This window comes from Trachemys scripta, chromosome 1, assembly GCF_013100865.1.
Source record: "Trachemys scripta elegans isolate TJP31775 chromosome 1, CAS_Tse_1.0, whole genome shotgun sequence".
In the NCBI taxonomy this organism is placed as follows: domain Eukaryota; kingdom Metazoa; phylum Chordata; order Testudines; family Emydidae; genus Trachemys; species Trachemys scripta.
In genome coordinates, this window is record NC_048298.1 from 290,531,424 (window position 1) to 290,558,745 (window position 27,322).

General features: G+C 38.3%; 2 long non-coding RNA genes across 9 annotated transcripts in view; one reads left to right on the forward strand and one right to left on the reverse strand.

The window, feature by feature from the left end:
* LOC117870988 overlaps positions 1 to 27,322 on the reverse strand; it is an 82,176-nt gene that overhangs the window by 33,549 nt on the left and 21,305 nt on the right. The window contains exon 1 of one of the 4 annotated variants that reach the window (XR_004644107.1): positions 5,349 to 5,383. The exons of the other annotated variants lie outside the window; for them this stretch is intronic. This is a non-coding gene — a long non-coding RNA (uncharacterized LOC117870988). Of the gene's footprint in view, positions 1 to 5,348; positions 5,384 to 27,322 lie in introns of those variants that run through there. 4 annotated transcript variants of the gene reach the window in all.
* The window catches only part of LOC117870990, a 62,461-nt gene that overhangs the window by 8,385 nt on the left and 26,754 nt on the right, over positions 1 to 27,322 (forward strand). For 4 of the 5 annotated variants that reach the window (XR_004644110.1, XR_004644111.1, XR_004644115.1 and 1 more), the window contains one exon: positions 2,624 to 2,822. The exons of the other annotated variant lie outside the window; for it this stretch is intronic. This is a non-coding gene — a long non-coding RNA (uncharacterized LOC117870990). The remainder of the gene's footprint in view (positions 1 to 2,623; positions 2,823 to 27,322) is intronic. 5 annotated transcript variants of the gene reach the window in all.

Here is a 27,322-nt window from a genome sequence, read left to right on the forward strand (position 1 = left end):
ATGAGGGCCCTGTATACTCTGCGGCACAGAAGGACCAAATTCTGTGGAAACAGTCCCGAAGGCTCTGTATTAATGTATTCTATCAGTATGTAATACCTTTCATTCTAATCCCCCTGTCATACCACAAACACACACGGGTGGCTCATCATTGAAAACATGAATTGATGTAAAATTGATCGATTATTTTTTTTTACAATTATTTTTGAGGATGGATTTTTTTGCTAGGGTTTTCAGATGGCCCAGCTCCAATCCTAGGCATTGACTCCCATGGTATTTTCTTAGCAGCCTGGTTTAGAACTACCTTCTTTCCATCGCTGTCAGAGAAGGAGGGTTTGTGGCCGGCTTCAGTGTCTCATTTACCTGGCTCCCTAGGCCTTGGCTGCTGTGCTGTTCTCTACTCTGTCAAGCTCACCAAGCTATACTTTTGGCTTTCTCCACTCACTGAACTGCAAACTGGACTTCAGCTCTTAGACACACTCTGCTGCCTATTTCCAGGGAACAGTGTAGGAAGCATGCACTATAATCCACTTAATCTCCTCTTTTAGGAAAAATGGAGAGCAAAAGGTAACTGCAGGCAGCAGGGCAACGAGACAGACCACAACATTTTGGGTGGCTGTCTGCAGCAATAGACCAAATTCCATGCCATCTTGGAAAAATGCCAAATTCTGTGGCTGCAGAATCATAGAATCCAAGGGGCCCTGACTGCAAGGAATAGGGCACATCACACCTCTCAGAGCTATTGTTTCAGGTTCTTTGCAGATTCAGGCAGGAAACATTGGATCAGTTTACATTCATTTGATGTTTTGGAAGCTGTCTCTATAACCATAACAATTAGAAATATGGCCAAGATTTCACCCATAGTTTTTTTAAATGAAAGTTTAGATTCTGCAGCACAATTCTGCAGAAAGGGATGAATTCCTCAGCCATGGAATCACAGAATACTCAGGGCTCTGCATATAACATGTTACTGAATTAAAAAATACTCCTCACTATCACAGTGATTGGTCTCAAATTTGGCACATGCTCCCTGAAATGCAGATTTTAATTTTATTTATTTACCTCTCTGCACCAACTGAAAAACCTATCCACCTGTCAAAACTAGAGGTTCAAGTCTTCAATCCCACATAGGAGCCAAACTGCCTTAAACCCAGGACACTGGATTTGTTGGGATTGTGAAAGTGGGCACACATTTTATCTGCTTTATTGCTCATTCACAGGAGAGATGGCAGGGAATAGAAAACGTTGATAACTTTGGACTCTGATCTCTGTAGAACACAGGATTCTTGTCAGTTTAATTTTTTTGTCTGCTCACAAGAATAGAGCCAGCAGAGGAACAGATAGATAGTATGGTATCTGTGATTCCAACAGAATTGTGTTTATATGATGAATGTATTTATATTTGCTTCTAGTTTATGAGCTGGTTTCTTAAGTCTTGTAGCTTTTTTTTTTTTTTTTTTGAGAACTAGTTCTCTAGTTATTAGTTACTTCTGTATCTGTGTGCATGTTTAAAAAGAGGAGACACCTTTCCCTCTGCAAGTTTCTAGGAGTGTGTCAAATTTGAAGGCTAGATTCATGATGGCTATTGACAGTGTCCCTTGTCCATTACAAACCTGTTTTTAAAGAGTTTGTAGTTTATATATATATGAACATGATCACTGTTGACGTTTCCCTGAATGGACTCAACCTAGAAGTGTTCTTTAAAAAAAAACCTGAATGTAAGTTCTGTGTGAACAGGGAATGAGATATGTTTATTTGTTTAAAATGACTTTTTGCACTTCTTGTATCTTAAACGTCTTTGATTTAAAAGCTTAATTTTAGCAAATAATCAACAATACTTTGTTTTCATAAGAATTTTTGTTTAAAAAGGCCAACAAATTTAACTTTAAAAAGTGGCTAGTGCTAAACTGATTTTCATGACAATTTTTTATTACATATTTTCTAAGGCCCTGATCTTAGAAGCTGCTTGACACAGTCAGACCGCTGCGCCAGCATGCAGCCCATTGACTTCTTTGGGACTCCGGGCTGGCTCAGGGATCTGCCTGCATAGTTCAGCTTCCAGGCTCAGAACCTAAATAGGTATTTCCACAATAAACCAAAGAAACTAGAGTCGTCAATGATTAAAAAATGTGTTAAAATATGTCTAAACATATATTTGTACCATATAACAGTAAAAGCTCCCTGGATGTTAATGACTATTACAGGTCTGTCGCATCTTATGCGCATTCAACATGTTCAATTTCAATTTTACGCGGTCGGCAAAAAAAAAAAAAAAAAAAAAAAACAGAGAAAAATAACTATTTCAATACTATACCTGTAGTGCGGGCGATTCCGCCCGCCACTGAACTCAATGGAATTTTGACTATACGCAGTTTTCGCTTTACGTGCTAACTGCAGAACGGAACCCTCGCGTAAGACGAGACAGTCCTGTATATCAGTTAATGTACATGTCCTTAAGATTTTTTTCAAACCAGTGTTTTAAAAAAAGGAATTAAATAAAAAACAAATACTAAAACTGACATGCAAATGAAAAAAAATCATAAATACTACACTTAAACAGGCTGTGAGAAGACACAAGAGCACATTAATAATTAATTTTTTTTAATCTCCCTACCTATTTTTGCAGGTGTGTGAAGGAGCTTTCATTATTGTCATTTCCACATAAGCCCAGATCCTGCAGTTGACTGTGTGTGTGGGTGGGACTCTATTAAAGTCAATGAGGCTCCACACTGGGGATGGGTTCTACCTGTGAGAAGTCAGTTGCATGATCAGGGCCCTAGTGCGACGCCTCAGGGTGCATTCCGGAGCCTGCTTACCAAGATAATGTAAGTCCTGTTTTTTCCCCCAAGATTTGTTTTCTTTTATGTGCCAAAGGGTATGAAATAAGAGTACTAAAATGTTAAAATATTTTATTTAGAGTAGTTTTAACATTGTGCTAAAAAAAGTTGTGACTTTGTGGTTAATTTAATTTATACACACCTTTCTAATTATGTTTCTTGGCAGTACTTTAGGCAAATTATATATTACTGTTGTCAAAACATGTCCTTCTTAATGGCTCTAAGATTTTGTGGATATTGAGTCACAAGATCAGAAATTTTTACTCTAAGTACACTGAAATTGTTGAATTTTCCAGTAGTTATTGATATGTCAATATTAAAAAAGGACTATGGGTAAAAATGTGAATTGGGAAATTTGAGTTATGTATCCAAGAAATCCTCATTTAGCTTAGTGTTAGAAAACATATACAGCACATCTACCAGGGGTCTCATTATTCTCTGGATAATTTATCATCTAAATGTGGGATACAGTAGTATTGCTTCTAGATATGGAAATGTGAATTTGTTTCTCTTTTCACAAATATTACATCTATTTCTCCTTCTAGACACACACTCTCTATCTCTCTTAATCTTTCTGAAATTTAGAGAAAATTCTGTAAAAACTGATTACACTAGTATTTGTGTAGCTACGGTATCAACATTTACTAATGTAATTATTTTCTCTTGGTTTACATACATGAATGTTAATAAATGAGCATTTGCAGTATGTATCTTTGTGAAAGTTGGTTTAAGTAAACTAAACTAATCTGGAATTCTGATTGACTTCCATCAGATATGCTGATTAAACTGTAAACTCTTTTATCGTGTCCATCACACTCTTAGTGCTTAAATAATAATAATACTTACAATGTCATATGCCTCTGTGTTCACATAGAGTGATTACAAATACCTTTACCTGGATTGCGGAGGAAGTGCTCTCCCTGCAACTGTGGGTACAATCACTACCAAGACTCCTGCTTTTATGTTTAAATGAGCAGAAACTCACTGTGGGCGTTCTCCCTGTGCAACTGTGGTGATATTGTAACATTGCACATCTATGCTGATATTCTTTATTTCCCTTCTGCTATCAGACAGCCAGCAGAATGTTTTGAAAGAGGTCTCATTCAATCAGCAAAGAGATAGAAAGTGACAGAGTATGGGAATCAGAAGTGTAATGGAGTATACTGGCCCTTTAAGCTTAGAGGAAGGCCAGAAAACCCTATTCCAGAAACACTGGAATAAACAAAGTCTCAGGAAATGGCAGAAGCTGGAAGAGAGGAAGTGGTTCTGGGGAATTAGTAGTTGGATGGGGATGAGAAACCCAGGACACTGTCCCTTTAAGGGCCCAGGAACAGGAGCTCTGTTGTGTAGGATGGGGCAAGGTCCCCTCTTTCCCAGCCAATCACGAGGAGCTCTCTGAAGGAGAGCAGTATATGTGCTGTCTTCTCCGTAGAAACTGGGGAAATGCTGACAGGAGAAGAAAACCAAATCCAGAAGGCTGAGCTTCCACTAGAGTGGGCCAGGAGTGGCAGCTTTGTGAAAAGCAGACTGGGGAAGGAGAAGAGCTCTGTGTGTGGTAGAAGAGCCTGAGCTAAGGGTGAACTTTTGGGTTGTGGTAATGGATTTTATTTTGAGGACCTTGAGGACTGTTTTGAACTGTCTCTATTATTTAACCAACCCCAGATAGGAAGCGGGTGTTAGCTGTGAGAAAGACTGTGTGGAAGTCTTAAGGGGCCATGAAGAGGGAAACCAGAAGCAGGCCATGGCAGAGCCTCTGCTGGCCACAAGGGGGCGATCAGGAGTTGACTGCCCTTGTACAAGAAGGTTCTGTATTATTTGTGAATGATGGCAAAGAGGGGGGGGGAAGGTCTAAAGAAAATGTATGTGAAAGCAAGACAAATTCTCCCCCTGCAAAGAACAGAGAAGCAGGGAATAGTTATGTGACAGGAGCAATAATGGGGAGGTGAAAGTGCTTGAAGAAAGGGAGCCAGAGAAAAAGGAAGAAATCAAGAGAACCAGAAGAAAGTACACCTCTACTCTGATATAACGCTGTCCTTGGGAGCCAAAAAATCTTACCGCGTTATAGGTGAAACCGCATTATATCGAACTTACTTTGATCCGCTGGAGTGCGCAGCCCCCCCCCCCGGAGCACTGCTTTACTGCGTTATATCCGAATTCGTGTTATATCGGGTCGTGTTATAGATATAGATATATATTGGGGTAGAGGTGTAAAAGTAGAAATACTGGTAAAAGAAAGAAAAACAGATGGTATAATCTACCAGAAAGGATAAATTATCTCCTAGTTACTAGTAGTGGGCACTACCTTACAGTGCCACCATAGTCACATGTTGCAGTTGGGCACTGATGTGCTGTACCATTGGGTGCTCCTTAAGGTGGCAGACACAGTTGTTACTAGCAGGATGCACAAAGTTACACACTCCACACCACTTTGGGCAGTTCTGTGTTAGATACACAAAGGATAGTCATATACAGAGTTTGGAAAATCAACTTACCCTGGGCAAATGGCAGGCTTACCTGAGCAAGTGAGGGCATCTACACCACTAATGTCTGCAGAACTAAAATTTTCATTTAAAAATAAATTAAGTTTATAGCTCTTATTGTTACAAAGATAACCTTTCCAACATGAACCAAATGTGAACTGTAGTGTCACTTTCCTGAGTCTGCAGACAGTTTTAGTGCCTCTGCTTCTGCTTGTAGATTTGTCAAACAGCAGTAGTATTAGTGAAAGTCTAATCAGTTTCACATTCCTATTCAGAAACCTGTAGGCAATGGTGAAACTGCCAGAAATGTCCGTTTGCTGCTGCTGTCTTGGAACATTGTGAGCAGCAGCAGAAGCAGACACTGAAGATATTTACAGGGGAAGAGGACCTGAAAATGGAAGCTGGGAATGGGGATCTCTTCCCTCAACCTTTCACAGCTACCAGATGACTTGGGGAGGGATAGAGTAGTGGAGACCTAAATACCCTGCTAGCAGCCAGAATGTTTTAGCGGGTGAGAGAAGAGATAGAATGTTTTTTATCCTTTTCAGCAGTTATGTGGGGGCGGACCTTCAAATTTATAATATGTCTACTAACTAGCTACTAGTATAAAAGATAAAGATTCTCCAAACATAGTCCAGGAACAGCATTCTAGTAGAAATCTCAGTACCCTTGTTTTTCCTAGCAGCTGATGGCAGAGGAGCTGTCATTCTTGCCAGGACATTGCCCCTAAACTTCAGGGGTGGAGTCCCAACACTCTTATCTTTCATATCTACCTCTTGACTAGTAGGTTTAGTTTTCTGATTGTCAGGTGTCTGGTAAGTTTTTCTAGCCCTGACCACCAAGGAGTCAAGAGATAAAACATCTCAGCTCCACTTGCTGAAAACATTTATCAGGCTTGTGAATGTATATTAGAGTTCATGTTGCCACACAATAGATTTTAAATAAATGATATATTTAAAAAAAATTAATGTTGTCATTATTAACATACATGAATTATCTATACAAGTACTAACAGATCTTAACAATAACCTGCACCTGTTCCCTTTAAAAGACCAATTTGTGTTTGGTCAACCTCTTATCATTATCTGTTTTTTATTTTGTTCAGATTCCACAAATAGTATATGCATTAAAAACTATTTGATGCTGATGTAAGGCGGTCTGTAATTTTTTCTGTGGGAATTTTTTCCCATACTTTATTTCTACATGCCATTAACGTTGGGAAATCTTCCTTTACCAAAACAAGGTATCACACATCTATGTGTTAGTAGTAATTTGAGTCATTCGTGTTATCAAATGTATTAAGGAATGACTACTATATTATGGATATTGTTATAAGTGATATTAATTGTTGTTTATCTTTACAAAAATCTGTTTTCTTGGAATCTTAGATTAGAGTCTAGCACATTATATGGAGTTTAAACAAATTCCTGAAAACAAAGTTTGATAAAATGTAAACAATGGCAATTTTAAAGAAGGTTAAAAAAATTTGGGAAGTTAGCACATTCCCTTTCTCTCTAAACATTCTTGTTTTATATTTCTTATTTGTGTATTTTTATGCACATAAGGGGAAAATGAACATTTGTACATGTTTTCATATTGAAAAATATTGTTTTTGTGTTGAAAAATCTGTTATCTGCTCTTTTGCAGTTTTCCAAGCTGTGCACTTCGTATTTTCTTCAGCTTTTTCAATATAACTTTTTTCATTTTCTCTCTTACAGTGATAGGTTTCCTACCTCTATTCTTTAGCAACAGAAAGCCTTGTGGTTTTTTTGTCATTTCCATATTCCTCCTACATGCTAACCTTTCCTATTTAGGATCTAATTCAGCAAAACATTTAAGAATGTGCTTAATTTTAAGCACATGCTTAAGTCCCATTGATGTCAAAGTTGAGCATGTATGTTCAGCATGTTATGTCCTTTCCTGAAATTGAACCTTAATAGGGTTAATCCTTTATTTATTTATTTTTAGTAAATATTTATCATTTTTCCATTCTTCCATCAAAAAATATTTTCTAGTCCAGCATATTTCCTGGAGCTAAAAGGTGTATCCTCATTTTTCTCCTCATATAGCTATATTTATATATGTCAGATGTTGGCAGATAGGCATTTAGCAACTCAAAACTTTTGGGTTTTTTTTTTCAAACATGTTTTTCTTGAAAATAAGATATTATTTTGTTTCTTACGTTAGAGCTGAGCTCTTCTTGCCTAGGATGACATTATTTTTTCTCATTTCCTCTCTTTACATATTATACAGCATACCTTAAAGTATGTGATAATTTGTTTTCTTTGTGATAAAGTATGTTGTACTTTGTGATCTGGTTAAATAGACGAAGAGTATCTTTTTTAGGCTCCCATCCTTTAGAGAGTCCACACAAATAGAATAATCATCTTACATGGATCCCTTTGTAGGATTGGGGGCTTGTGTTATATATCAGTTTATCTTTTTTCTTTTTACTTTATGTTTGTAAACTTATATGGTTGACTAAAGTCAGATACCCAATTACATGACTTCTTTATAATTTCAATTAAATGGTTAATTGATATGTGTCCTTTAAGACCTGCCATTACAATAAATAACACTGAAAGAACACAAGTAATAATAAAACACAGCAGTACATTTTCCATTTTCTGCTCACAGTCTGTAAACTTTTGTGGGCAACTGTTTCTGCCCTTCCTTTGCTGGAATAACTTAAAGCTGTAAGTTGTATATTCAGCATTAGTCTCTAAAAATTGAATTGCTTGTCAGATGTCATGTTAACCTTAAATACTCTAGAGGCTCATGCGTACTGAACAGCATCGAGTTAGAATGCTTGATCAAAGATACTGTATACTACACTCAGTGAGCCTAAATAGTATAATACATTCATAAGTCAATACATTATATAATTATGTCGGTATTGCGCCAAACATTAGTATTATCTGTCAAATGACAGTTACTGTGTCATTTTTTTAAAATATCTTTTAAAGGTGGATTTTGCGATCAGAAAGGCCAGTAAGTGAGAATTCCCATCACTTGAAACAGATTGTTTTTATTTTCTCTGATTTGTTAGAGAAAAGGGTATACCATATAATTATATTCAAGTTTTTGTCTTAACTCTTAGCTATTTTTATTTAATATAAAAAGAGTTGTTATTATGTAATGAGCTGCGTATAAAGTATTTAAAGACATAAATCATTCAGGATTGACTACTTGTGGCTTCAAAAAGTGGCTGATGAAGGACAGAAGTGGGCTTGTATTTCTTGTACAAATATTCTGTTATAAAAATAAAGTATCAGAGATGTTAATATAGGGTCAGTCCTGCAAAGACCACTGTATATTTTGTTCTGTGGGCAGATCCTTTTATAGGATTGGGATTCCATCCTACTTTCTAAGGTTATTATAGTGTAAAGCCTTGTTCGCATTTCCATTACCAAGCCTTGTTTTCAAAGCTTTAAAATTTTGTAATATGAATTTGTCCAGGAATAAGAGAATATTAACATTAAAATAATAATTCAGTGGTCTTTGAGTAACGTGTAAAAAAAAAAAAAAGAGGACTCTGTAAAGATGCTTCCTTTTCACAACAAAATACAGTATGAAAAATCCCAGGTCTGATCACAAATCCTAGTTGGACTATACATAACCAAATATAACTGTAGAAGGATATAATTAGAGTTAACTTACTTTTCAATACTGGAAAACAAACGGTGTGCAAATTTCATCCACAAACTGTAAAAAAAAAAAAGGGGGGAGGGCCGGGGGAAAGAATAAAACATTAAGATAGTAAAAATAACTTAATCTGTGACCCTTCTAGTTTACATGCTTGGTTCAATTACAAACAGTATGTTATTTTAAATGGATTTGATTATAAGTAACAAATTAAATATTCAGGGTAAACTACATACTCTTTTTAATTGATGCAACAAACAGATCTTTCTGTGGAAACTGCAAATAGAACAATGTTCTTTTTCCTGATAAGCTAAAGTGCTTAAACTTGCTTATTTTTAAACCTAGAAATACAGGCCCAGATTCTTCTCTTATGTTTCATCCACTGCACTGTTCAGGAATGTGGTTCTAACTGGTCAACTCAGAATTTTTCTGGTGTAGCCCAGGAGCCCCCAGGTGATGTAAAATGGAGTATTTAATTCCTATGCTAACTACCCCCAACACACACTGACATAGGGATGCAAATGGGTGGGATAGAGCACACCATCATTATGCCAGTTCATAGATTCATAGACTCTAGGACTGGAAGGGACTTCGAGAGGTCATCGAATCCAGTCCCCTGCCCTCATGGCAGGACCAAATACTGTCTAGAGACCATCCCTGATAGACATTTATCTAACCTACTCTTAAATATCTCCAGAGATGGAGATTCCACAACCTCCCTAGGCAGTTTATTCCAGTGTTTAACCACCCTGACAGTTAGAAACTTTTTCCTAATGTCCAACCAAACCTCCCTTGCTGCAGTTTAAGCCCATTGCTTCTTGTTCTATCCTTAGAGACTAAGATGAACAAGTTTTCTCCCACTTCCTTATGACACCCTTTTAGATACCTGAAAACTGCTATCATGTCCCCTCTCAGTCTTCTCTTTTCCAGACTAAACAAACCCAATTCTTTCAGCCTTCCTTCATAGGTCATGTTCTCTAGACCTTTAATCATTCTTGTTGCTCTTCTCTGGACCCTTTCCAATTTCTCCATATCTTTCTTGAAATGCGGTGCCCAGAACTGGATATAATACTCCAGCTGAGGCCTAACCAGAGCAGAGTAGAGCGGAAGAATGACTTCTCGTGTCCTGCTCACAACACACCTGTTAATGCATCCCAGAATCACGTTTGCTTTTTTTGCAACAGCATCACACCGTTGACTCATATTTAGCTTGTGGTCCACTATAACCCCTAGATCCCTTTCTGCCATACTCCTTCCTAGACAGTCTCTTCCCATTCTGTATGTGTGAAACTGATTGTTCCTTCCTAAGTGGAGCACTTTGCATTTGTCTTTGTTAAACTTCATCCTGTTTACCTCAGACCATTTCTCCAATTTGTCCAGATCATTTTGAATTTTGACCCTATCCTCCAAAGCAGTTGCAATCCCTCCCAGTTTGGTATCATCTGCAAACTTAATAAGCGTACTTTCTATGCCACTATCTAAGTCGTTGATGAAGATATTGAACAGAGCCGATCCCAAAACAGACCCCTGCGGAACCCCATTCGTTACACCTTTCCAGCAGGATTGGGAACCATTAATAACTACTCTCTGAGTACGGTTATCCAGCCAGTTATGCACCCACCTTATAGTAGCCCCATCTAAGTTGTATTTGCCTAGTTTATCGATAAGAATATAATGCGAGACCATATCAAATGCCTTACTAAAGTCTAGGTATACCACATCCACCTTTTCTCCCTTATCCACAAGACTTGTTATCCTATCAAAGAAAGCTGTCAGATTAGTTTGACATGATTTGTTCTTTATAAATCCATGCTGGCTATTCCCTATCACCTTTCCACCTTCCAAGTGTTTGCTGATGATTTCCTTAATTACTTGGTCCATTATCTTCCCTAGCACGGAAGTTAAACTAACTGGTCTGTAGTTTCCTGGGTTATTTTTATTTCCCTTTTTGTAGATGGGCACTATGTTTGCCCTTTTCCAATCTTCTGGAATCTCTCCTGTCTCCCATGATTTTCCAAAGATAATAGCTAGAGGCTCAGATACCTCCTCTGTTAGCTCCTTGAGTATTCTAGGATGCATTTCATCAGGCCCTGGTGACTTGCAGGCATCTAACTTTTCTAAGAGATGTTTAACTTGTTCTTTTTTTATTTTCTCTTCTAAATCTACCCCCTTCGCATTAGCATTCACTATGTTAGGCATTCCTTCAGACTTCCTGGTGAAGACCGAAACAAAGAAGTCATTAAGCATCTCTGCCATTTCCAAGTTTCCTGTTACTGTTTCTCCCTCCTACTGAGCAGTGGGCCTACCCTGTCTTTGGTCTTCCTCTTGCTTCTAATGTATTGATAAAAAGTCTTCTTGTTTCCCTTTATTCCCGTAGCTAGTTTGAGCTCATTTTGTGCCTCTGCCTTTCTAATCTTGCCCCTGTATTCCTGTGCTGTTTGCCTATATTCATCCTTTGTAATTTGTCCTAGTTTCCATTTTTATATGACTCCTTTTTATTTTTTAGATCATGCAAGATCTCGTGGTCTTTTGCCACATTTTCTATTTTTCCTACCCAGCGGAATAGCTTGCTTTTGGGCCTTTAATAGTGTCCCTTTGAAAAACTGCCAACTCTCCTCAGTCGTTTTTCCCCTCAGTCTTGATTCCCATGGGACCTTACCTATCAGCTCTCTGAGTTTACCAAAATCCGCCTTCCTGAAATCCATCGTCTCTATTTTGCTGTACTCCCTTCTACCCTTCCTTAGCATTGTGAACTCTGTGATTTCATGATCACTTTCACCTAAGCTACCTTCCACTTTCAAATTCTCAACGAGTTCCTCCCTATTTGTTAAAATCAAATCTAGAACAGCTTCCCCCCTAGTAGCTTTTTCAACCTTCTGAAATAAAAAGTTGTCTGCAATGCAGTCCAAGAACTTATTGGATAGTCTGTGCCCCGCTGTGTTATTTTCCCAACATATATATGGATAGTTGAAGTCCCCCATCACCACCAGATCTTGGGCTTTGGATGATTTTGTTAGTTGTTTAAAAAAAGCCTCCTCCACCTCGCTAGGTGGCCTGTAGTAGACCCCTAGCATGACATCTCCCTTGCTTTTTACCCCTTTTAGCCTAACCCAGAGACTTTGAACACTTCCGTCTCCTATGTCCATCTCCACCTCAGTCCAAGTGTGTACATTTTTAATATACAAGGCAACACCTCCTCCCTTTTTCCCCTGTCTATCCTTCCTGAGCAAGCTGTACCCATCCACACCAACATTCCAGTCATGTATATTATAAGAACATAAGAACATAAGAAAGGTCGTACCGGGTCAGACCAAAGGTCCATCTAGCCAAGTATCCTGTCTACCGACAGTGGCCAATGCCAGGTGCCCCAGAGGGAGTGAACCTAACAGGCAATGATCAAGTGATCTCTCTCCTGCCATCCATCTCCACCCTCTGACACAGAGAGGCTAGGGACACCATTCCTTACCCGTCCTGGCTAATAGCCATTAATGGACTTAACCACCATGAATTTATCCAGTTCTCTTTTAAACTCTGTTATAGTCCTAGCCTTCACAACCTTCTCAGGTAAGGAGTTCCACAAGTTGACTGTGCGCTGCATGAAGAAGAACTTCCTTTTATTTGTTTTAAACCTGCTGCCTATTAATTTCATTTGATGACCCCTAGTTCTTGTATTATGGGAATAAGTAAATAACTTTTCCTTATCCACTTTCTCCACATCATTCATGATTTTATATACCTCTATCATATCCCCTCTTAGTCTCCTCTTTTCCAAGCTGAAGAGTCCTAGCCTCTTTAATCTCTCCTCATATGGGACCCGTTCCAAACCCTTAATCATTTTAGTTGCCCTTTTCTGAACCTTTTCTAGTGCCAGTATATCTTTTTTGAGATGAGGAGACCACATCTGTACACAGTATTCGAGATGAGGGTGTACCATCGATTTATATAAGGGCAATAATATATTCTCAGTCTTATTCTCTATCCCCTTTTTAATGATTCCTAGCATCCTGTTTGCTTTTTTGACCGCCTCTGCACACTGCATGGACATCTTCAGAGAACTATCCACGATGACTCCAAGATCTTTTTCCTGACTTGTTGTAGCTAAATTAGCCCCCATCATATTGTATGTATAGTTGGGGTTATTTTTTCCAATGTGCATTACTTTACATTTATCCACATTAAATTTCATTTGCCATTTTGTTGCCCAATCACTTAGTTTTGTGAGATCTTTTTGAAGTTCTTCACAATCTGCTTTGGACTTAACTATCTTGAGCAGTTTAGTATCATCTGCAAACTTTGCCACCTCACTGTTTACCCCTTTCTCCAGATCATTTATAAATAAGTTGAATAGGATCGGTCTGAGGACTGACCCTTGGGGAACACCACTAGTTACCCCTCTCCATTCTGAGAATTTACCATTAATTCCTACCCTTCGTTCCCTGTCTTTTAACCAGTTCTCAATCCAAGAAAGGACCTTCCCTCTTATCCCATGGCAGCTTAATTTACATAAGACCTTGTCAAAGGCTTTCTGGACATCTAAGTACACTATGTCCACTGGTTTCCCACTAAGTTTCGTTGATGCCAACAATGTCATAGTTGTACTTATTTATTAACACTTCCAGTTCTTCCTGCTTATTACCCATACTTCTCGCATTTGTATATAGGCATCTAAGATCCTGATTTGATCTTGCCTCCCAGTTTTGCCCTGACCCTCCTTTCTCTCTGCCATTATAGCCCACACTCCCTCCTATTTCTGACCCATCTCCCAGGTCTCCATGATCTCCACTTACCTGTGGACTTTGCTCACCTATCCCCGTCGAACCTAGTTTAAAGCCCTCCTCACTAGGTTAGCCAGTCTGTGTTCACAATTGGCTTATTGTTTTATCAAGACCATAGCCAATTGGCGTAAGGTAGAGCAATCCCTAAGCTGTGTTAATATATGCTGAAGGGGCAGAGCTGGTGCAGATGCACCATAAGAACCAAGAAGGGGTAATTTACTGTTTGACAGTCCACTTCCCCAGCACTGAGCAGATTCAGTGGACAGGAGAATCTGGGCAGCAATCCGTAAAGATACACAATCAAAGCTGGTAGTCCTAAAAATTGACCTGACCATTCTCCTTGTGTTATATTGAAGGATTTGACCCAAGGAATACAGGTACTTATGTTTTCCCCATCTAATAGTTCATATCATATGAGAAGTGAAACCAAAGCAGACGTGACTTACAGTGATTCTCATTAGACAGAGTTTGTATATGATTTCTTATAAATAGTGCATGTTGTTTTACTTTTCTTGTCGCATTAGAAAGTTGCACACTTGCTCTTTTTTTCTCCTGTTTTTATAAGGCTGTAATTCTTAAGGTTATATAAAGTCTTCAGTGTAAAACCATTGTCCAGGTAGTCCAATATTTAGGGTTTGAATATATCTTTTAAAATACATTGCAACTGACAGGATTGTCCTGTTTTAATTTGATATGTAAACCAGGCTGATTGCACATACTTTTGTCTCACTCAGTAAGGACCATTGTGTATGTATGACACACTGGTCTGCCTTCAGGGGTGGGCTAGAGTTCTTCTGTCGACCTGGAGGTGTGTACATTGCGGCTTAGGTCGTCTTAATTAACTTTTCACATCCTTGAATAATGTAGCTAGGTTGACCTAAGTTTTAGGTGTAGACCAGGCTTCTCAGGGATTGTGCCTCAGGAGGCATAGTTCCTCCCAGATTTCCTTGACTGACATATGGTAGCTCTGACAGCGCCATAGAGTGCCAGCCAGCGCTAGATGGTGGAACTGTTGCCTTGCTTCCTTCCCATCCCCCTTTGGGTGATTTGCACTGCAAGGGTTGCTAGTATCTTCAACCCCCTTTACCCCAAGCGCAGTGTCTGCTTTTGTGTCTGGCCCTTGTGGAGGAGTTGCAAGGATGGAGAGAGGAGCTTCCTTGCACTTTTGCCCTCCACCCCCTGAATCCATACTGGGGATATACACAATCTGGCCCTTTTAAAACTCCAGGGGGAAAAAATCCCTGAGTTTCATTATACACCTCTACCTTGATATAACGCTGTCCTCGGGAGCCAAAAAATCTTACTGCATTATAGATGAAACCGCGTTATATCGAACTTGCTTTGATCTGCCGGAACGCGCAGCCCCGCCCCCCTGGAGCGCTGCTTTACCACATTATATCAGAATTTGTGTTATATCGGGTTGCGTTATATCGGGGTAGAGGTGTATTTAATTTACAAGTGTCCAACAACATTTAATTCAAAGATTCATATTTATTCGTGTATTTTTCTACAATATTTTTTATCTATTGTATATAATAAGAATTCATGAACTCTTGGTGTACGGCTCTGTAACAGGGTCCACGTCCCCTCCCTCTTCCTAGGGCCCGCTTGCTGCCCCCAATCAGGCTCAGAGAGACTTCAGGGTTGTGCAACACCCATGTCTTTATTTACTTAACTTCATCCCACCACCAGTGTCCATCTATGTACAGGTTTTACAGGATTACTCTCCTCCTTTACAGGCAGAGCCAACCTTCTGCTAGGAGATCTCCAGTTCCCTCCCTGGCTGCCCCCCTGCCTTCTGGCTCCCTCCCAGCTTTTATAGCCCTTGGCTTGTCAGGCCAGCAGGTGTTGCCAATCCTCAGGCCAGCATCAGGCCTTTTCCATCAGCCCCAATCTACTTCCCCTGATTGGAGCTGACTGGGCAGGGGCTAATTAGGTGCTTTAAAAAAAGGGGAGCATATTTTCATAGATTTATACTTTCCAAGGCCAGAAGGGACTATTGTGATCATCTAATCTGATTTTTGTTTAACACAGGCCATAGAACTTCCCCAAAATAATTCATAGAACATGTCTTTTTGAAAAACTTCTAATCTTGATGAAAAAATTGCCTGTGATGGAGAATCTGCCACAACCCTTGGTAAATTGTTTCAATGATTGATTACCCTCACTGTTAAAAAAATTATGCTTTATTTCCAGTCTGAGTTTGTCTAGCTTCAACTTTCAGCCATTGGATCATATTGTACCTTTCTCTAATAAACTTGAAGAGCCCATTATCAAATATTTGTTCCGCTTGTAGGCTCTTACAGATTGTAATGAGATCACCCCTTAATCGTCTTTGCTTAAGCTAAGTAAATTGAGCTCCTTGAGTCTATTGCTATAAGGCATGTTTTCTAATCTTTTAATCATTCTTGTGCTTCTTCTCTGAACCTGCTCCAGTTTATGAACATCCTTCTTGAATTGTGGACACCAGAACTATACACACTATTCCAGCAATGTTTTCGTCAGTGCCAAACACAGAAGTAAAATAAACTCTCTTTTAATGTTACAGAATACAGAAACCGAACAATACAATCTTAGGTTTGTCTTGCTGTAAATATATTTAATATTATGCAACAAATAATTCATCATTTCAGACTTACTGATTTCTTACTATTTAGTGCCTTTCCACTGACTAGGATAAACTTGTTTTGGCTCACTGAACACTCCTGTGCACTTCAGCATAGTAAACACAAGTAATGTACAATAATACAAACAGCATAGAATTAGATGCAAATAAGTGCAGTACATTTTTCTGCTCAGAATAAGATAGCTACAAATATGCTATTTCTCAGATTATTTTGTTTTAAGTCAAACATTGTGATGTTGATCAGCAAATACCTACTGAACTGCAAGTAATTCATTACATTTAGATTAAAAATTACTTAGTGATATGACCTTGTGAGGTTTACTTTTCCATAGTACAGCTATGGAAGCATCATGACAGAACAATTACCCCTTCACTTTCATTTTGTGGAATACCTAATGTATTCATTCACTGCCTTATTATTGAGAATAAATGTAGATAATTAAAAACTTGCAATTTAGAAGAGAAATTATTATAACACACTCAAGGGATAATAACTAGTTTAACTTACTTTTTCTTAAGCTCTATGTTTATTCCTCCCTCAGGCATCCAGGACAGGCTCTTCCTCCTTTTTTTTTTTTTTTGCCTCAGGAGAAAACATCTATCCAACCACCAAAATATATATACCAAGATCAACATTTAGTTGAAGGACTAAAATGCAATTTAGTATACTCACATACTACTGGCACACATGCATGCTGAGTTTGTGCTTAAAACTCAAAGACTTTATATACTCAAAAATATCCACTCTTGCAATATCTCATTTATTTAAATTAAACATTTTAATTTCACTTTTAAAAATAAAATATGTCAGCAGTCTGCTAGTCTAATTTGAGATGATCAGGCTCAAAAACCTTTTAGAAAATGTGACTTTGAGTTTTTTGAAATATAAGTGTCTTAGAAACAAATTTTAGGGTTTTTTTTACTACAGTTTTAGCACTCGAAAACAGCCACATAGATTTTCTTAATTTTTTTCCACAGAAAATTAAATTCTAGGCTAATGTCTTGTACAAATTTCAGCCTGAGGGAAATATTCACAACAAAGTTAAAAGAATATTTTAAAAGTAGTGGGGAAGGGAGTATTGAGGTGTGGGAGGTTGTATTGTAGAAAGAATAAAACCGTCTTAATTATAATGGCACAAACACAACCGCTAAAATCATGAAACCTCTGTTCTGAAACAGCATTTAGTGTGATATTAGGTTTTGGAATATAGCTCTCATTCCTGTACTCAAGAATTACTGTCTGTAGTTTATTTGTTAGCATTTTCTTTGCAGTGATTGTTAAGTGCCCTGGCATATTTGCCACTGTCTCTATTTTCTATTTATTTTCTCTGTTTCACCTCAGTTCTTTTCTAAAAAAATTTCATCATCTTGTTTTTCTGCTTTCCCCTTTTCTCTGAGCTTTAGCTACCCTCTTCCTTGAAGCCTCTCTTTAGCATACTTGATTACTTGGAGGGTTACATGTCTGCCTGTCCTCCCAGGTTACATGTCTGCCTCTCCTCCCAGGTTGAGAGGCATAATTTCTGATTTGGAAGGTGGAAGATCTTTTTCTTTGATGTTGATATCAGTATTTTCTGTGAGAACTACTCTTTTGAAGAGATAGAGCAGACTGTGATACTCTAATGAATTTTATGTTCATTGAATCACTACGAGGCTGGGGGACATGGATCAGCATTCACATTACACTCCCGGTCAGTACCCCGTGCAAGCTGGGGAAGCTAATGATCCAACCAGCCCACCAAATTTGGTAATGAATCCTGGTCACATGCCACCAGAGGCACATTGCGCATATGCTAAGAAGATTAAGAGACTTCATTCTTCTGCACAGAAGTATAATGCATTGCTTGCCTAACCAGCTTGTAATTCAGAAGCTTTTATAGAATTATAAAACCTAATGTGAAGAGAATACAAAATCCATGAAAAATGTCATAGTGCTTTAGATGTAACAAAATATGTGATATAGCATTAGTCTTCATTCTAGAAATGATAGTAAAAGAACTTTTTGATCAGATTTTCTGAAGTGGATATTTTATATCTTGTTACCCAACCCCAACGTTCTTTAGATAATTTGAATTATTTGGTGGTGAGCTATCACAGTGACAGGCATCTTAAAAATCTAAGAAAAAATTTGCACAAGTAAAGTACAGAACTTTTCTGTTATACATACACATTTTGGATATGAAAAATGTTGCCATTAAGGGTGGCCTTCTCATGTCTAAAGTAACAGAATGTAATATTGACTTCTTAGAAAATTGGAGGTATGGCTGTGAATTTCATTTATGCTGGCTGCAAATTATTAACACTGTAATAATAGCAGGCCAGCATATGGTACCGGTACCCATTAAAAAAGCAGTTGCTTTGACACTCTGACTGACTGACTAAGAAAATAGCAGGTTTCAGCATTACTCTTGAGAAATGGGAAGCAGCGGAGCCTTAGAATATCTCTTTAAATCAGTGACTAGTGTGGCAATTTCTTGTAATTTTTGGTTAAAATTAGTCACAGTTGATCCATTCCACCATGGTTAACAATACATATGGAAATTATCTAAAGGGAGAGCAATATAGGGTTGAAAGACTGCATCTTTTGTTAGAACTATATGGACAATATCCTCAACAAGTGTAAATTGACACAGTGCCAGTGAAGTCACCAGCTAAAGATTTGGCCCTATTTTTTTTTCTTATTTATACAGGACAAGATTCTATCACCCATACTGATGCTGAGTAGTGCCTTACTTGATGAGTAGTCCTATTGACATTTCAGTGGAATTACTCACTAAGATACTAGTCAGTATGACTAGGGTAGCAGAATCTCTCCTCTAATTTTTACAGAATAGTAAGCAAGTAGAGAAAAATAATTAAATGAATTAATGTATGTAAAGAAGCCTTGATTTAAAGGCAGTATAATACCACTGAGTAATGAACATATTTAAAATATAATTTATGATTTTGACCGATAATAAAAACTCTTTAATCTCAAAAATTAAAAAAGCATTTGCAGATTAAAAATAATGTGCATTTTATGTTTACTTAAGTCCAGCTGTCTTATCTGACTTCATTTGACAACTTTATTGTGAATGATTATATTTGCAATCAAAATATAACCATTAATAGAGAGTCTGAATGTCTATCTCCTTCATTAATGAAGAGGAAGAGAAGAGGGGGTGGGGAGTATAGCTGGAAAATATTTAACAAACCAGGAATGATTCATCATCAACTGATGGATGAATGTAAACATGGGGGGAAATTTGCAAAAGAAAAAATTAAGTTAAATGAATATTACATAGGTACATTGAGATGACTGTGAGAATACACTGTCCCTAAAAGCTGGAACAACCTATGGGAAATAATCAAGAAACAATAGAGGTTTCTGTTCATAAACAGTTTTGTTTTAGGGCCTGATCCTGAGAAATGCTGAGCAGCCCCAATTCCCATTGGATGATCTTTGATTGCATTACAAACATGGTTGGACAAGACAGTACTACAATATAATTATAAAAGGATACATTTCTAGATAAGGGAAGCTCAGCTGAGAGCAAAGTAATTTGTAAAAACAAATATACACAAGTACTGAAATTCACATAGGTGGCATATAAAGAAATAACACTTTCACAGGTTAAAATGAAGGATGCATAAATCATGAGGGATTTAGGATGTAGGCATGTAATATGCTACTTAATCTGAGATTAGGAAAAAAGTATTACTTACGGATCTGATACTAAGTATGTGAAAATTTAAAAATAATTAAAAGAGGTATTTTAATTACATACAAGAAACTTAACAAGTTTTTTCAAGTAGGATACAAGAGGATAGTCTCTTATGGTATTTCAATAACTGAAAGAAGCAATGAGGCCCAATGAAATCCTGGATCTGATATTGACTAACAAAGAGAAAATGGTAACAGCTCTGAAAAAAAAGGAGGGAATTTTGGAGGTTATGATCAAAAGCTTACAATATTTCTGGTGCAAGTGATGAGGTACAGAAATGGGTAACCATATTAGGAAATGAGGTAGAAGGAAGATGGGAGAGTTTAAAAAAAAAGTGGAAACCATGTAGGCAGTTACAATAACACTGCAACAAAATATGAAGATTTTTTTTAAGACATGGCTGAAAGGATGGTTGGCGAAAGAAGTGAAATTAGTTAAATAAAAATTATGAGAAATGGAAAAGAACAGAGATTAAAATTATTACATTTAATCTTACCATCATATAAATGCAGATATAAAATAAAGGGGGAAAAAACCAAAAAGCCAAAACCAAGAACAAAATGATGCTGGCTGGGGAAGCCCAGTGATAGAAGAAAAGTTTTTTAAAAAATATATTCAAAATATAGACATATTTTTAAAAAGGAACTGCTAGAAAACAGAAAGAAGCAAATAAGAGTTCCACAAATAACCCAGAATTTTAGTTTTTCTTTTGTTTGCAGTAGGGTTATACTGATTAAAAGAAAATCTGAGCTTTTTGTCCAGAAAATGGGGAATTTATTAGAGAATATAGCTGGAGAGGCCATAAACAAAAGGGTAATCAGAGAAAAATATAGAAAAGCATCTGAAAAATTAAGGTCCAGATTCCCTGATCCTGTTCTAACCATTTTGCACCATGCATGCACCACAAAGTGGCCAGAATCTGACTAACTAGCCAGTTGAGAATTCTGCTACAGAGCAGTTGCCCCCACAGCCCTGGCATAAGGGGTATGTTCAGGACATGACACAGTGTTCCTGCACTCCAGCAGTTTTCAGCTGCATATGATTCCTTAGGGACCATAGCCAACTGGCATAAATTAAAGCAGCCCATAGGCCGCACATGGCATATTTGACCATGGTCTGATATTAAAGTGCTAGTGGCAAAACATCAATATAAAAAATGACCTCATCCTGCATACTACTACTATAGTTTTTCCATAAATTTTAAAACAGGGACAAGCAATAATATGTTCCTGTGTTACTAATAAAACCTGTGTAACTGTTTTACAGTGTTCCAATGGGTGGTGAGATTGCTACCACGTTCCAGGTAACAGATTGGCCTAGCAAGGTCACTGGTTGTCTTCATCAGCCCTTTTCTTTCCCCAGGTTATAGAAAGTGCTGTTTAGGATATGTGGTAAGAGGGGATCTATTATAATTACATTAACAGCCTAATATAAAATCTGAGATTAACTGATTAAACTTGAAGATACCAAAATCAGATGGGTGACAAACATGCAGGAGGAAAGGAAATGTAAAATGACCTAAGGTTTTGGAGTGTATGCAATGGGATGAGGATCACTTTAAAAAATGTAGTCACGCATTTAGGGAGAGGAACTGAACAACATAAATACAAATCTATGGCCTGGTCCTGCAAAGTGCTTAGCTCCTGTTGGTGACTCCTGAAGACCTCAAGTCCCATTAACATCAGCATCTGGCAAAATCAACCCCTAGATAGCTATCTAGAGAGAAGCGAGGTCAAGAAAGATATTGGAGTAATAACACATAGCAAACTAAATATATCATAGTGTGTCTGAGGGGAGAAGCCATTCCTATACTATGTATAGAAAAACATAAAACTAGGGAGTCAATGAGTTGACAGTGTTACTGTACATCATTTTGGTGCAACTGGAGCTAGAATAGTGCATATACCTTTGGTTCCAACAGTGAGTGATATACAGATAGTTTAAAAAAAAAAGAGAAAATGCAACATCAAAAAAATGTTGAAATTGCGCCCCTGAAAAGTTGCTAAATCTATCTCATCTACAAAAGAGATGATTTAGGATGAACATGATTATTCTTCAAATTCAGGATAAATATATATAAATGAAGGGAAGAAATTATTCACAACTTTAGAATATTATAGATCAAGAAGTGGCCTGAAGTCAAGGAAGGAAAAGTCAAGGCCAGATATGAGGAGACAGTTCTCAATAGTAAAAACAACTGCATAGTTGGAAGTGGTAAAGCCACCATCATAGCAGATATTCAAGAATAAGGAAGATAAGACATTAAGGAGAATCTGAGGTAGGTGTGAGTAGTTCTGCAAAAATGCCAGGGCTCTGACTGGATGAGGTAAGTAGCCTTTTCTGGGCTGTATCTTGCCATCTACCATATGTGCAACTCAATGGGGAACAAAACAGTACTACAGTATGGTGCTATGATGATCTGATTTTGATTAGTTCTGGCATCAGAAGATGTATGTCACTGCAAACAATAGCAATTATAAAATGCATCAGAAAATGTAGGATTATATCAGTGGTACAAGAAATTAGAATTTTTTACATATAATTAAATTAAGAGAAAAAAGAAGTAAGCTTGTCAATGACTGTAACATTACTTATTTAGCCGAAGAGTATTAAAATAAATACATTTTCTTTGGTGGGTATTTAAGTGGATATTCATGATAAAATTTTGATATTATGACCTCTCATAAACATAGATGCAGAAAATAAGACAGTTAACTAAAGAGTATGTACGTTTTTTGCTTCTCTCTCAGAATACTGGTCTGATTAATCTAAACCTGCTTGAAAATGTTTGTACTGTGTATTTCCTGTTTTCAGGAAAGCCAGTCAGATTTAGAACTACAGGGAAAGAGAGTCTGAAAAAAATGGGAGGCGCTATGGAAGATCATATAAATATGGTACTTAAAACTAGTTGCTAGTATAAGAAGCAGAACTTTACATTAGAAAATCCTTCATCCTAGAAAACTCTAAAACTACATCCCCAGCAATCAGACTGGTGAAGATTTCAGTTTGGAAATTGTATTTCTGCATCTTCTAACCATCTTCTAAGGAATATATCTTTTCTTGTATATAGGAATAAAGGAAAGTTAAACTGCTGGAGGCAGTAGGCAGCCATCAGTGGAAAAGTTTAATTTCAGAAAAAAACAGAACTATGTGCCTGATCCAGTGCTCACTGAAGTCTGTAGAAAGACTCCTGTTGACTTAATAGGCATTGGATCAGGCCTTGTATAAGTTAATAAGAAAGACAGGTCTCTCTTGTTCAGGGCCAGCTCTAGGCACCAGAAAAACAAGCAGGTGCTTGGGGTGGCATATTTCTAGGGGCTGCATTCTGGCGCCGGCCATCATAGGCGCCGACTCCGGGGCATGGGGAAAAAGTGCCCCCGCTGCCCCAGCTCACCGCCCCAGCTCACCTCTGCTCCACCTCCGCCTGCTCCCCTGAGCGCGCCGCCGCTGCTCCGCTTCTCCCCCCTCCCTCCCAGGCTTGCCATGTGCGAAACAGCTGTTTCGCGCAGCAAGGCTGGGAGGGAAGGAGGGAGGAGAAGGCGAGCAGCGGGCGCTCGGGGGAGGCGGCGGTAGTGGAGCGGAGGTGAGCTGGAGCGGGGAGCGGTTCCTCTACTCCCCCTTACTTCCTACACCCCCCACCCTAGCTCACCTCTGCTCCGCCTGCTCCCCTGAAAGTGCCGCTGCTCCGCTTCTCCCCGCTCCCTCACCTGAGAGGGAGGGGGGAGAAGCGGAGCAGCAGCGCGCCCAGGGGAGCAGGTGGAGCGGAGGTGAGCTATGGCAGGGCCCCGCAGGAAGCAATGTGGGGGGTAAATGCGGCACGCTGGGGGTTTGGGGAAGGGATTCGGAAAGGGTGGTGTTGGGGCCAGGGACAGGGGGCCACGAAAAAAAGGGGTGGCGGCCAAAATTTTTTTTGCTTGGGGCGGCAAAAATCCTAGCGCCGGCCCTGCTCTTGTTAACTAGTCTTCTGACAGTATAGCTTGTATTTTAAGAAACACCACAGAGTATGAAGGAGAAGATTGCATTGAGGTACCATGGGTTTGGGTGCTTTATAGATAAATAGATTAGATTAGCTAGAACTACTAACTTTTAGGAATACATTATTAAACTAAACTATGCATAACCTGTATTTATGAATATTAAAAAGCAAAACCTAACTGCAGAAACCACATCTTAGAAAACATTTCCATGTGTGATTGTGGGTATGGCTTGCTGGTCTATGCAAATGAAGTATGGCAAAGAAGCAAAAAATCTAAGCTAGATGTGGTCATAAGCCTGTGCCCAGCAAGGTGGGTAAAATGCAGAGACTGGAGACTTAGGCAAGGTTCATGTGATTTATGTTTTAGTGGACTGAGCAATGGAGGCCTCAAATGACTTGACCAGATACTTAAGATAAATGAACATCAAAGTCACATTTGCTTATGTTTATTTGAGGTTTTAAAATTTTTTGCAGTAAATAATTTGGAGATTCTTGAGAGAAACTATCTTTGGGTAAGAGAACATGTAAGAATAAAAGACTTCTGTGAAGACAGGACTCTGGAAATAAAATGTCAAGAAACACTGCCACTGGAACATTTGGTGCAATATTTTGGCTTCCTTTGTTCATAGCTTTATATATAGTGTGCAATACTGCAGCCCTTACTCTGACAAAACTATTGAAAAGTATGCTCAATTTGGTACATAGTTATTAGTTTGTGGTTAAATAAAATATAATTATCTGACAAGACTCTGGAGTGTGGTCTGATCTTTTCTTACATTTTGTTGTATATCTTTACTCAATCTAATATATAAACTTTTATTGATAGACAGTTCCAAACCCATGTTGAATCAGCAGAAAGCAAGTTAGAAGCATGTTGCACACTAAAGATCAATGCACACTCCAGATCAGTGGTGGGCAACCTGCGGGCCATGGGCCATACGTGGCCTGTCAGGGTAATCTGCTGGCAGGCCGCCAGACAGTTTGTCCCTGTGGCCTGCGCCGCATCCCGTAGCTCCCATTAGCTGGGAACGGCGAACCGTGGCCACTGCAAGCTGTGGGCAGCCGTGCAAATGTAAACAAACTGTCTGGCAGCCCGCCAGCAGATTACCCTGACGGGCCGCAGGTTGCCCACCTCTCCCCCAGTTTGATAGACTGAAAAAGTCTGTGATCCCTAAACAAAACTACAACTGGTCTACGATTATTTTTACTGTTTGTGGTTAAAGATTAACAACCTATGTGGTGGTGTTGTTTTTTTATGGTAAATAAAGGCAGTTAGTAATACAAACAAAACCTAAATACAGTAAAAGTATCTATGCATCTGGTCCTATGATAAATTAATCATCAAATAAAATTGGTTAGTGGTACTAAAAAAAGTGTAGTTCATATTTCTGTTCTAAACTTCAAGATTTTTCATTTTGTGGCACATACAAACAATATTCAAAAATATATGTAGTGCATTTTATCAGCATCCATGCCCATGATGTGTTTTTACCAGAATCACTCTTATACTTGAGCTGGAGCCTAAAGTATGTGACAGAAGAATATAAGAGCAGGGATATTGAAGAAATGAGAATAATTTGCATAAATTTTATATTCAAAGTATTGATTAATACACGTCTTTTTTTATTCATTGTATGTAATAACATTCATTTTAAAGTTAGAGAATGTGAGAGAGTTGTCCAATGATTTACTACTGTGTAGAGCAGTGTGGCCTAATAGATAGAGTACTAAAGTGGGACCTGGGGGATCAGGATTCATTTCTAGCTCTGTCAGTAGCCTGCTGGATTACTTCACCTCTCTTTTCCTCAATTTTCCCATCTGTAAAGTGGGGGTAATGATACGTTCCTCATTTGTAAAGCACCTTGAGATTCACTGATGAAAAGTGCTGCATGAGAGTCAATTATTATTATTCCTGTGAGAAACAGTAACAACATAAACCTGTTAGCTACTTCAAGTCTTATACATTAAGGACAAAGTCAATCATTAAAGTGGGTGTTTTAAATAAAAAAAAATCTTTTCAGGTATTTGTTCTTGTGCTTTTCCTACTCAATTTAGTTAAATCCCAAACAGACTGCAAAGAGCTACAAAAGGATCTCACAAAACTGGGTGATCGGGCAACAAAATGGCAGATGAAATTCAATGTTGATAAATGCAAAGTAATACACATTGGAAAACATAATCCCAACTATACATATAAAATGATGGGGTCTAAATTAGCTATTACCACTCACGAAAGAAATCTTGGAGTCATTGTGGATAGTTCTCTGAAAACACTTAATGTGCAGCGGGAGTCAAAAAAGTAAACAGAATGTTGGGAATCATTAAGAAAGGGATAGATAATAAAACAGAAAATATCAGATTGCCTCTATAAATTCACGGTACGCCCACATCTTGAATACTGTGTGCAGATGTGGTCTCCCCATCTCTAAAAAGATATATAGGTTCAGGAAAGGGCAACAAAAATGATTAGGCGTATAGAATGGCTTCCATATGAGGAGAGATTAATAAGACTGGGACTTTTCAGCTTGGAAAAGAGACGACTAAGGGGGATATGATAGAGGTCTATAAAATCATGACTAGTGTGGAGAAAGTAAATAAGGAAGTGTTATTTACTCCTTCTCATAACACAAGAACTAGGGGTCACCAAATGAAATTAATAGGCAGCAGGTTTAAAACAAAATTAAGTATTTTTTCACACAACACACAGACAACCTGTGGAACTCCTTCACAGAGGATGTTGTGAAGGCCAAGACTATAACAGGGTTCAAAAAAGAACTAGATAAGTTCATGGAGGTTAGGTACATCAACGGCTATTAGCCAGGATGGGCAGGGATGGTGTGACTAGCCTCTGTTTGCCAGAAGCTGGGAATGGGCGACAGGGGATGGATCATTTGATGATTACCTTTTCTGTTCATTCCCTCTGGGGAAACTGGCATTGGCCACTGTTGGAAGACAGGATACTGGACTGGATGGACCTTTGATCTGACCTGGCATGACCATTCTTACGTTCTTGTGATGGCAGAGGCTGCGAATATTCAAATATGGACTTTCCTTTGTGCCCATTACTTCCACCTCTTGTTAGAAAAGTTTCTAAAAGGTTTTGTTTTGTTTTTTTGAGGCACGTTTCAGAAATTTGAGCAATATGAGGAAGAATCAAAGGCCTTTTACTTACTGTCAATGTCAGAGAAGAAGACTAATATTCTAAATCAATTAGTAGTTGCACTTCATCTCAGGGAAGCTCTCTGTTCTGCCAACTTGATGTGTAAAAACCCAAGGACCAACTCA